Source organism: Carlito syrichta, unplaced genomic scaffold (genome assembly GCF_000164805.1).
Source record: "Carlito syrichta isolate Samal-C Ts95f unplaced genomic scaffold, Tarsius_syrichta-2.0.1 Scaffold307322, whole genome shotgun sequence".
Classification (NCBI taxonomy): domain Eukaryota; kingdom Metazoa; phylum Chordata; class Mammalia; order Primates; family Tarsiidae; genus Carlito; species Carlito syrichta.
The window spans coordinates 114,518-123,326 of NW_007251418.1; positions in this window are offsets into that span (position 1 = coordinate 114,518).

The window sequence follows — 8,809 nt, forward strand, 5'->3', positions numbered from 1 at the left end:
TAGAAAAGTGAGGGTCTCGTGTGTCCTACTCAGCTGAGCAGCTGTAACAGCTTGGTTCTAACAGAGAAAGAGAGAGAGAGAGAGAGAAATGATTTGGGTAAAAAAATAAAAAATACAAAAGTGCATCCATGTCAGTTTAGGATTTTAGAAATATATGGTAAAGATGATGGTTCAAATCATAGGGGAAACAGTAAATTGTACAATAATAGTAAAGAGACTTTGAATAATCTTTAGGGGAAAAACTTGGTACCCTATCTTCTAAATTACGGATGGAGTAAGAAGTACATATGTCAGAAAATAAAAAATAAACTAGAGAGGATAGTTTAATTTTAGGAATGAAGAAGGTTTTATTGTTGTTGTTTAGCATATGGTCAAGATCATGATTTGGCCAAAGATATAAATGACAAATGGGCAAAAATATGTGTAACTTATGCAATTGATAAACTAGTGATCTCTCTAATATATAAAGGCGGAAAAGTCTATAAGTAAAATGCCACCCAAGGGAGAAATATGCAACATTCACGAACAGTTAGTCCCTAGAAAGACACACAAATGGCCAATGAATGTATAAAGGGTGCTGAGGTTTAACAATAATAAAATAACTACAAATTAGAAGAACTGAACAATAGCTTTCACCATTCAGATGGGGAAAGACTAAAATATTAATATTACTTATTTGGTGAAGATGTGAATACACAGGCATATTCTGTTATGTGATACCACATTTTATGGAGGAAAAGAAACAATATTAAAATTGTAGATATATGTAACTTTCGACATGGTAATTTTACTTATAAGAATTTATCTTTAAAAAGGGTTGATACATGCACTGTCTTATTTTCTATATATAGCTATACATATCTATATATATATATGATATATATTGCAGAATGTTTTAACAGTGACAATTCTGAAACATCCAGATGTTCAAAAAGGGGCTGGAAAATAAGATTATACTATTGCTATATATTGGAATTTTATTCTGTTGCCAATAAAAATGAAGTAATTCTTGACTGCACTGACATGCACAAATGTCCTCAACGTGATTTGCAGTCGAAGAACAGGTATGAACCCTTTGTGTTAGTGTGACACGCATATCTAACTATATACATACTTCTATATACTATGATGCACACACATACTATACACTATTAGACATATATACATCATATATACGTGTTTACACACAACACACACACATTTATATCCAGATGGTAAAAAGTCCGGGAGGACACATAAAACACTTGTATCTATGAGTCTATGGGAACTATGGAAATTCTTACTCTCATTTTTCTTAGGTATTTCTCTTATAATGATAAAATATATGAAATAGTTAAGTACTTAAAAATGAAAATCAAAAGGTCAAAGAACCTGAACATTTTTTTTTTCATTTGTGTGTGTGTGCTGTTTTTGTTTGTTTTTTGAGACAGATGGGGGACTTGTTATGTTGCCCAGGCTGGTCTCGAACTCCTGGCCTCGTGTAATCTTCCCATCTAGGCCTCTCAAAATGCTGAGATTACAAGCCTGAACCACCACACCTGGTAAGCTGAACATATCTGTAGCAGTGAGTGCATAGCAACAAATTGCTTCCCATCACGTGGAGCCTGTTTGCTCTGCAGAGTTCTGTGTTTACTGTCCCTCAACATTCTCTTATGAAAACTCACCTCCATGGTCGGGGCTCTGGGGAAATCGCAGCCCAGCTCTTCCTTAGGCAGAACAAACTTATCGATGTGTGATGTATCCAAATTCTTTCTCCTCCTGCCCCGGCTGTCCACTGTAACTATGTCTTTGATGCCGGTGGTTAACCTCTGACCCAGGGCACCATGCATGGGAATAAAACCCAACAGCAACCAATGTTAAATCCCAACCGTTAGTTTTGCTCTTTACTTGGAGTCTAAATAGAGTCAAAACCTTAGGCCACTGGTAATTAGAGATAAGGAGAGTTGAGATGAACAAGTGACACTAAGCCATGGAAGAATGAAAATATGCCTTTCAGTGATCCGTGGGCTCCCTGCAGGACACGCAGGAGAGCCCACGTGTTTCCTGGTCCTCTGCATGTGGTCCACCAGGCCTCGCACATCCAGCACTCTGACTCCCCATTCTTTTCTCGTGGCTCTTTCAGCACACCATGTAATTTGAGGGTTCTTCACGGCATTGCTTATGTCTGTGGCTTCCTGTTGAATGTAAGCACCGCAGGAGCAAGGATGTTGGTCTGTTTTCTTCACGGCTATAATCCAGGGGCCAGAGTAATTCATGGCACTTGCCCGGTGCTCAGTAAGTACCCGATGAATGGATGAACAGCTGTCTTCCTCTCCGTGGGAAAATGACCAGAGTCCAACAGTCTTTCCAAATGGCCATCTATAACTCGACAAGTTCATGTAAAATTTTTACTGGGTGGCAGGTCTCAAGGATAAGATATCAAGTTGAAAAGATTGGTATCTTTCTTTGCTCGCAGCTTAGCTTCCTCGGATCTTGAGATTGGAAGGCCATGTAACCCAAACACAGATCAAAGGCTTAACTGTGCCCACAACACCCTGCTAAGTGCTTGCTCGGCCTGGACTTAATCAAGTCCAGGACAGAAAACTCCCCAGGCCATAAAAAACACGTTTCAATTTAAAAGTCTTTCTCTTTTTTGTTTTTGAAAATTTGAACTTACATGAATCCAAAACTCACCTCTCTGTGACTCTCATTTATGTACTAATTCTCCTTCCTCAGCCCCCAGTCCAGAAGCTTATAAAATGCATCAAATTTCCCTCCTGTCTGATGGGATGTGCTTGAATTTGCCATCATGATGTTCCTTAAGCCTTTCCCTTTCCAGTCTAATCATACTCAGTCTTTCAGATCGTGCACTGTATGTTACTGTTTCCAGATCCTTCGCCATCTCCATTTTTCACATTGGAAAGTCCAGTTTGCTAGTAAAAATGTCATACTCAGAGGTGCGAGGACACAGGTCTCTCCTGAGCTAAGCCTCCTTCTTGCCAAAGGCCCTTCTTTTATAAATGCAGCCATAGATCACATGACTGTTTTAAAGTCTTGTCTGTCTGTTTGTTAGTAATTTCATGATACTCTTTAATAATTTTAAATGAGAAAAAAAATTTTTTTCACAATACAAATTCTTCTTGACTTAAGATCGGTTTACATCCAATAAGCTCATCACAAGTTGAACATATCGTAAGCCGAGAATGCATTGAATCCATCTAACCTACCAAGCATCATAGCTTAGCTCAGCCTGCCTTAAATGTGCTCAGAACATTTACATTAGCTTCCAGTTGGGCAAAATCATCCAACACAAAGTCTATTGTAACAAAATGCTGCATAGTGCATGAAATTTATTTACTACTCTAGTGAAGGTGAAAAACAGAATGGTTGTACTGAATGACTGGAAGTACGGTTTCTATTGAATGCATATTGTAAAGAGGAGAGATCCCAAGTCAAAAAATGGTTGTAAACCAGGGGCTGTCTGTCCAGGAGTGAGGGCTGGCTTGTACTTGTTTCTTGTACGAATCATTCAGAATCAGACAAAATTAAAGAGAGAGTCTAGACAGAGGAAGCTGACCTAGATATTCAACAAAGAAAACCAACTTGTGAGCCCCCATGAGATGGTTGAGAATGTTGAAGTTGGTGGGTGACAAGGCACAGTAGTAAGTGTACAGTGGTGAGGTACCGCGTGAGCGATGGGTCGCAAACCCAGGCTGCAGTCCCTACTGCCACTCAGGAGAAGGCGCCTGGTCCCATTCCCTCATCTCCAAGCTTGAGTTAATTAGATGGGATAATACAATGTCAGGATTTAACCTATAAGTTCTCCAATTCATTGACTGATGCCTGTTCAATAAATGGTGGTTCTCATGATTTCATTTGATTTAAATAATTGTTTGAGGTAGGCAGGGCTAATATTAAAAATATTTAACAACCATTGGGTATCAGTTAACTGGAATGAACAAGGGATATGGCCGTAGCAGCCAGCACAGCAGGTAAATATTAATCAACCTTGGAAGTAGATGTTACTGCCATTTTACAGGGAAGCAGACGCAGAGAGTTAATCGCCCCAAATAAATGGCTGCATATTTGAAATAGGAGGACAGCTTAAGAGTTCCAGAGAGATGAGATTTCTTTTCTGCTCTATGTGCTGGACATTTGGGTTGGAGATCTGCATAGAGTCTTCTGCTCCCAACGCACCTATCTTTTAATCTTTTAAAAGCTTCAGTGTGGAGTCTGTCTCATAATAGGCTCAAGGAGCTGCAGCCCATTTTCAAAATGGATATGTGCCTTGCAATCTGCAGCGACATGACATAATGAAATCATATCTGACCCTCTGTATTGTCACTACTGACATGATATTCCAGCAGGGTGGGACCTGGCTGCCGTTTAGGCCAAGCAAGAGAGGAAATGAAAACTATGCAGATGGATGAGAGTTTAATAAATGCGTTCCTGTCCCCGTGCTCGTCTCACGGAGAATGACCCGGAGTTAATGCTGAACATGTATTGTGCATCCATGAATGTTTCCAGAATAAATATTTAAACTGTAGCTCGAATCACACATGCTAGTGTTAAATTCAAGTCATTAGCTTCAGGGAATCAATTTTGGAAATGCACAGAACCTACAAGCTGCACAGTAATTCTAGTGATTTATACGGAACATACACCTATGCCTTTTTTTAAAATTTAAATGTGCTAAGCCCCTAGGCGTGTGTATTGAAAGACATTTCCGATCTCATGACATGCGTGCCCTACGACATGGGAATTAACTGCCCCTTTCCCCCGCTACGTTATGATGTTACTGATGGGAACAGACTGTGATATTTTTGTGTCATTTCCATTCATATCATATTAAAATGTTCAAGATGCATTTTCTGTCAAAGAAAGGATCATTTTATAAAATTATTCACCATTCCCCCATATGGAAATGTCAGACATTACTAATATAATTCTCAAATTATTGCACAGAAGTGTCTTCAGGCTAAGAGACACATTCCCGATGCTGCAGTGGTTTGTTCTGTCTCCTCTCCGGCAACCAGTCTGAGTTTCGCTTGTTTTTACTCCACATTTATGTGGTGTCATTCCTACTGAGAGACTTCTTTTTCCTTGGTTTATTCTCTTCGCTATCCCATAGATGTAGACATTGAAAAACATAATACACAAGATGTCTTATTTCCTTGACTTTGTAACTTATTTTTAGTGATTTTCAACTTTGCATAGAGAGCTTGTAAAAATGCACTTTCCTAGAACCTAGACTTGACAAATCTAAGTGAGATCTAATGAAGAGCCCAGAAGTCCAATTTTTTTTTAACATATGTAGTATATAGGTCATGCTTTGTGCAAAATATTGCTAAGTACATTAACATTACTTATATAACTCTTTATTCAATGTAAGCTTCCTTCACAATTTTAAGATGCCATTGAGCAAATCAAGTTTCAGTCCTCTTCCAGTTTAACATTGTTCTTCCTTCCCTCTCTCCCTCCCCATCCATTGATCTATCCATCATCTGTCCATTCTTTTACCCCTTCCTCCACCCATCCATCATCTATCCTTCTAGCCATCTATTTATCCTTCCACCCATATTTTAACCATTTTTGAAGACTTATGTATCTTGGGATTTGGAGATTAAAAAAAAAAAAAAAAAAAAGACACAATCCTTGTCTTGAAAGGACAAAAAAAAAAAAAAAAAAATTAAGAAGAGTTCATAATTACCCTCTCCTCTATTACTAAAAATCTAAACCATGCTCTGATTTAAGCAAACAAATAACAACAACAAATTACAACTAAAATAAAACTTGCTAACTTTATTTGAATTATTTGCTATTACTTACACCCACGATGTTTTTAATAATTAAAATTGGGGAGTTACACTGAACTGTAATGAATCTAAGAACTTACAGAAAAGTATCCAAGTACTACAATCTGAATGTGTGTGTCCTCCCAAAATTATATGTTGAAAGGTAATCTACAATACAATAGTATTAAGAGGTGGGGACTTTTGGAGGTGATTAGTTCACGAGGGCTCTGACTTCAGGAATAGGATTGCTGTCCTTTATAGAAGAGGCTAGAGGGAGCTTATGGCATGAAGGTGCCATCTATGGGTGACACACCATGACCAGATATCCAATCTGCTTGTTCCTTGATCATGGACTTCCCTGACATCCAGAACTGCGAGAAATACATTTCTGCTGTTTATAAATGAACTCTTCTAAGGTATTTTATTAGCGCAGCCTGAACAGACTGAGGCACAAAGACTTCTCACTTGCTCTCCCCCTCTTTCTCTCTCTCTCTTACATACATGCCCACAGCTCTATATATAGACATACAACTCTGGTTAAAGTCACCAGCTCTCTGTGTTCCATCCATTTAGAATCAAGCCTAGCATTCGGAGGGATCTTAAAGACCTGACTTGTCTTTTGACAAACTGGGAAGGTCAAGAATCTGATTGTGAAATGTCCCAGGCACTTCAGTACTTGTTCTATTGTACCACGGTATCTCATACCCAATCCACTTCCTGTTTTCTCATCTTTAGTTTGGCAAGAAATTAGTGCAAAATACATAGAATATCCATTATATATAGTATTCGTTTTTAATGTTGAAGTCAGCTATATACTTTTTTTATATGTGGGCAATATGAGAATATTTCTTTTATATCATATATTTAAATATTAAATATAACTTATTTTTTGTTGAGACGAGGCCTTACTATGTTTCCTAGACTGATCTTGAACTCCTGGATTCAAGCAATCCTCTCACCTCAGCCTCCCAAAGTGCTGGGATTACAGGTATGAGCCACCATTTGTTACAAAAATATTTGTTATTTGTTACAAAAATATTAAGCCTGGATCCATTCATATTTTGAAAAGCTGAGCTATAAGAGCATTCATTTGTTTCTAATAAAAATTTATTTGTATCATATGTATAACAATTTTTTCTTCAAAGTAATTTCTCATATGTTAAACTGTCATAAGTGTATCTTAACAGTTAAGATATATGAGGAGGGACCCCCAAAAAACCCAGAGTTTATTTTATAAAAATGTGTATTTATTATTACATGTTTAAACTTTAGTCACCTTCAAAGTACTCTCCATTGATGCAATACATCTATGGAGATGCTTTTTCCACTGCCCAAGACAGTTTCTGAACTCATCAATTTTGTTGCCTTTTAGTGCTTCCGCCATTTTTGTTTCACCTCTTCCACATTGTCAAAAGTTTCCCTTTGAGGACTTTTTTCATCCTGGGAAACAAAAACAAAGTCTCCTGGGGCGAGATTGGGTGAATAGGAAGGGTGGGGCACAGGGGCCATGCCATTTTTTGGTCAAAAACTGATGAACACTTAGTGTAATGTGGGCAGGTTGTTCGCGTAAACCATCCATTAAGAAATCTCCAAAAAAATTCACTGAAATTGAACGCAGCCTCTCACAACAACACTAGCTGGTACACTGATGACAATGAGTTCCTAGAACACTTACCTAGTGGGGGAAGCCTGTTCTACAAGGGGCCCACCCTCCAATAAATAATCCCAGTTTTGGGGGGGTCCTCTTTAGTATTCAGTTGCATATGTAGTTTCTAAGGGAGGTCTAAAATCTGTATTTCCCTTCCTAAATCAGGACTTTATATGAGGTTGACCGTAAAAGTGTATTTTAGTTACAAATTGTCATTGTAATTTAGCTAGAAAAGATGTCTACTTTCTTAGAACTTTGCCTTTAGCAAGTTCTCCCAACCTCAGGTCATTTTCTCCCCATTGCCATATCTCTGGTACTGACAATTCTTGTGAACTCTTGAAAAGATAAAAAGACAGCCTATTCTGAAAGCTACAAATAATAATATCCTTAAAATACTCAACATCCAAAACACCAAAGCAAATGGCATTGACCATGAAACATTCTTCCTTGGTGTTGGCTGCTGTTGGTAGACTACAAATAATAGTTAATTATGTCCCTTAAAATGCTCAACATCCATGACAACAAAGCAAATGGCATTGACCATGAAGTACCCTTTCTTGGTGTCAGCTGCTGTTGGTGTTACAAGGCTGTGTGTCAGGAAAGCTGATTTCTTCTTTATCCATCAGCTGTGGATTTCTTCTGGACTGTCACCACACCAAGTGGGCGGTGTGGAGTGCCACTCGGGTGGATTTTGTTCTCCAAACAAATTATGTGTTTATCTTTAAAAGTTTCACACATACACCAAATAGAAGGAAGGATGGGTCACATTTTGGTCTTCTCCATAATATCCACATATGCAAATAACAGTCACACTCACCAGGGCCATGGTTCACATACACAAATAGAAAGAGCCTCTGTCAACAGCCTGAGGAATTTGAAGGGAAGCATTATTAGCACAGCCTCCACTCTATTCAGATGGTTCGTTCCTCTTGACTTTCTTCACTAGTACTCAAAGACTTTGCCAGTATCTATCTAGAATATTGGGGTTTCTACGTAGAATATTTAAATATTTAAATTGTGTAAGTTTAAACCTCTAACCACATTTCACAGACTCCTTTTTTTGTTGTTGTTGTTCTTTTTTGGAAGAGAGATGGTGGAAAGAGTGAAAATAGATCTGTGATATTCTACCCAGATCTCAGAGGGAAGCGCGTTTAGGGTATACAAATCATGGATCAGATGTCCCTAGACCCTCTGCTAGTGTCAAAGGCTCTCAAGTCTCCTCTCCCCACTTCCCCACCTCCTACTCCTGCTCATTTAAAATTCTTTTAGGCAACGTTGACCCGGCTCAGGCAAAAGTAGATCTTCATAAGGGCGACCATAGGTAACGTGGATGGAGAACTGCCCAGGCGCTGGGACCAAGTAGTGTTCTCACCCAGAACTAGAACCA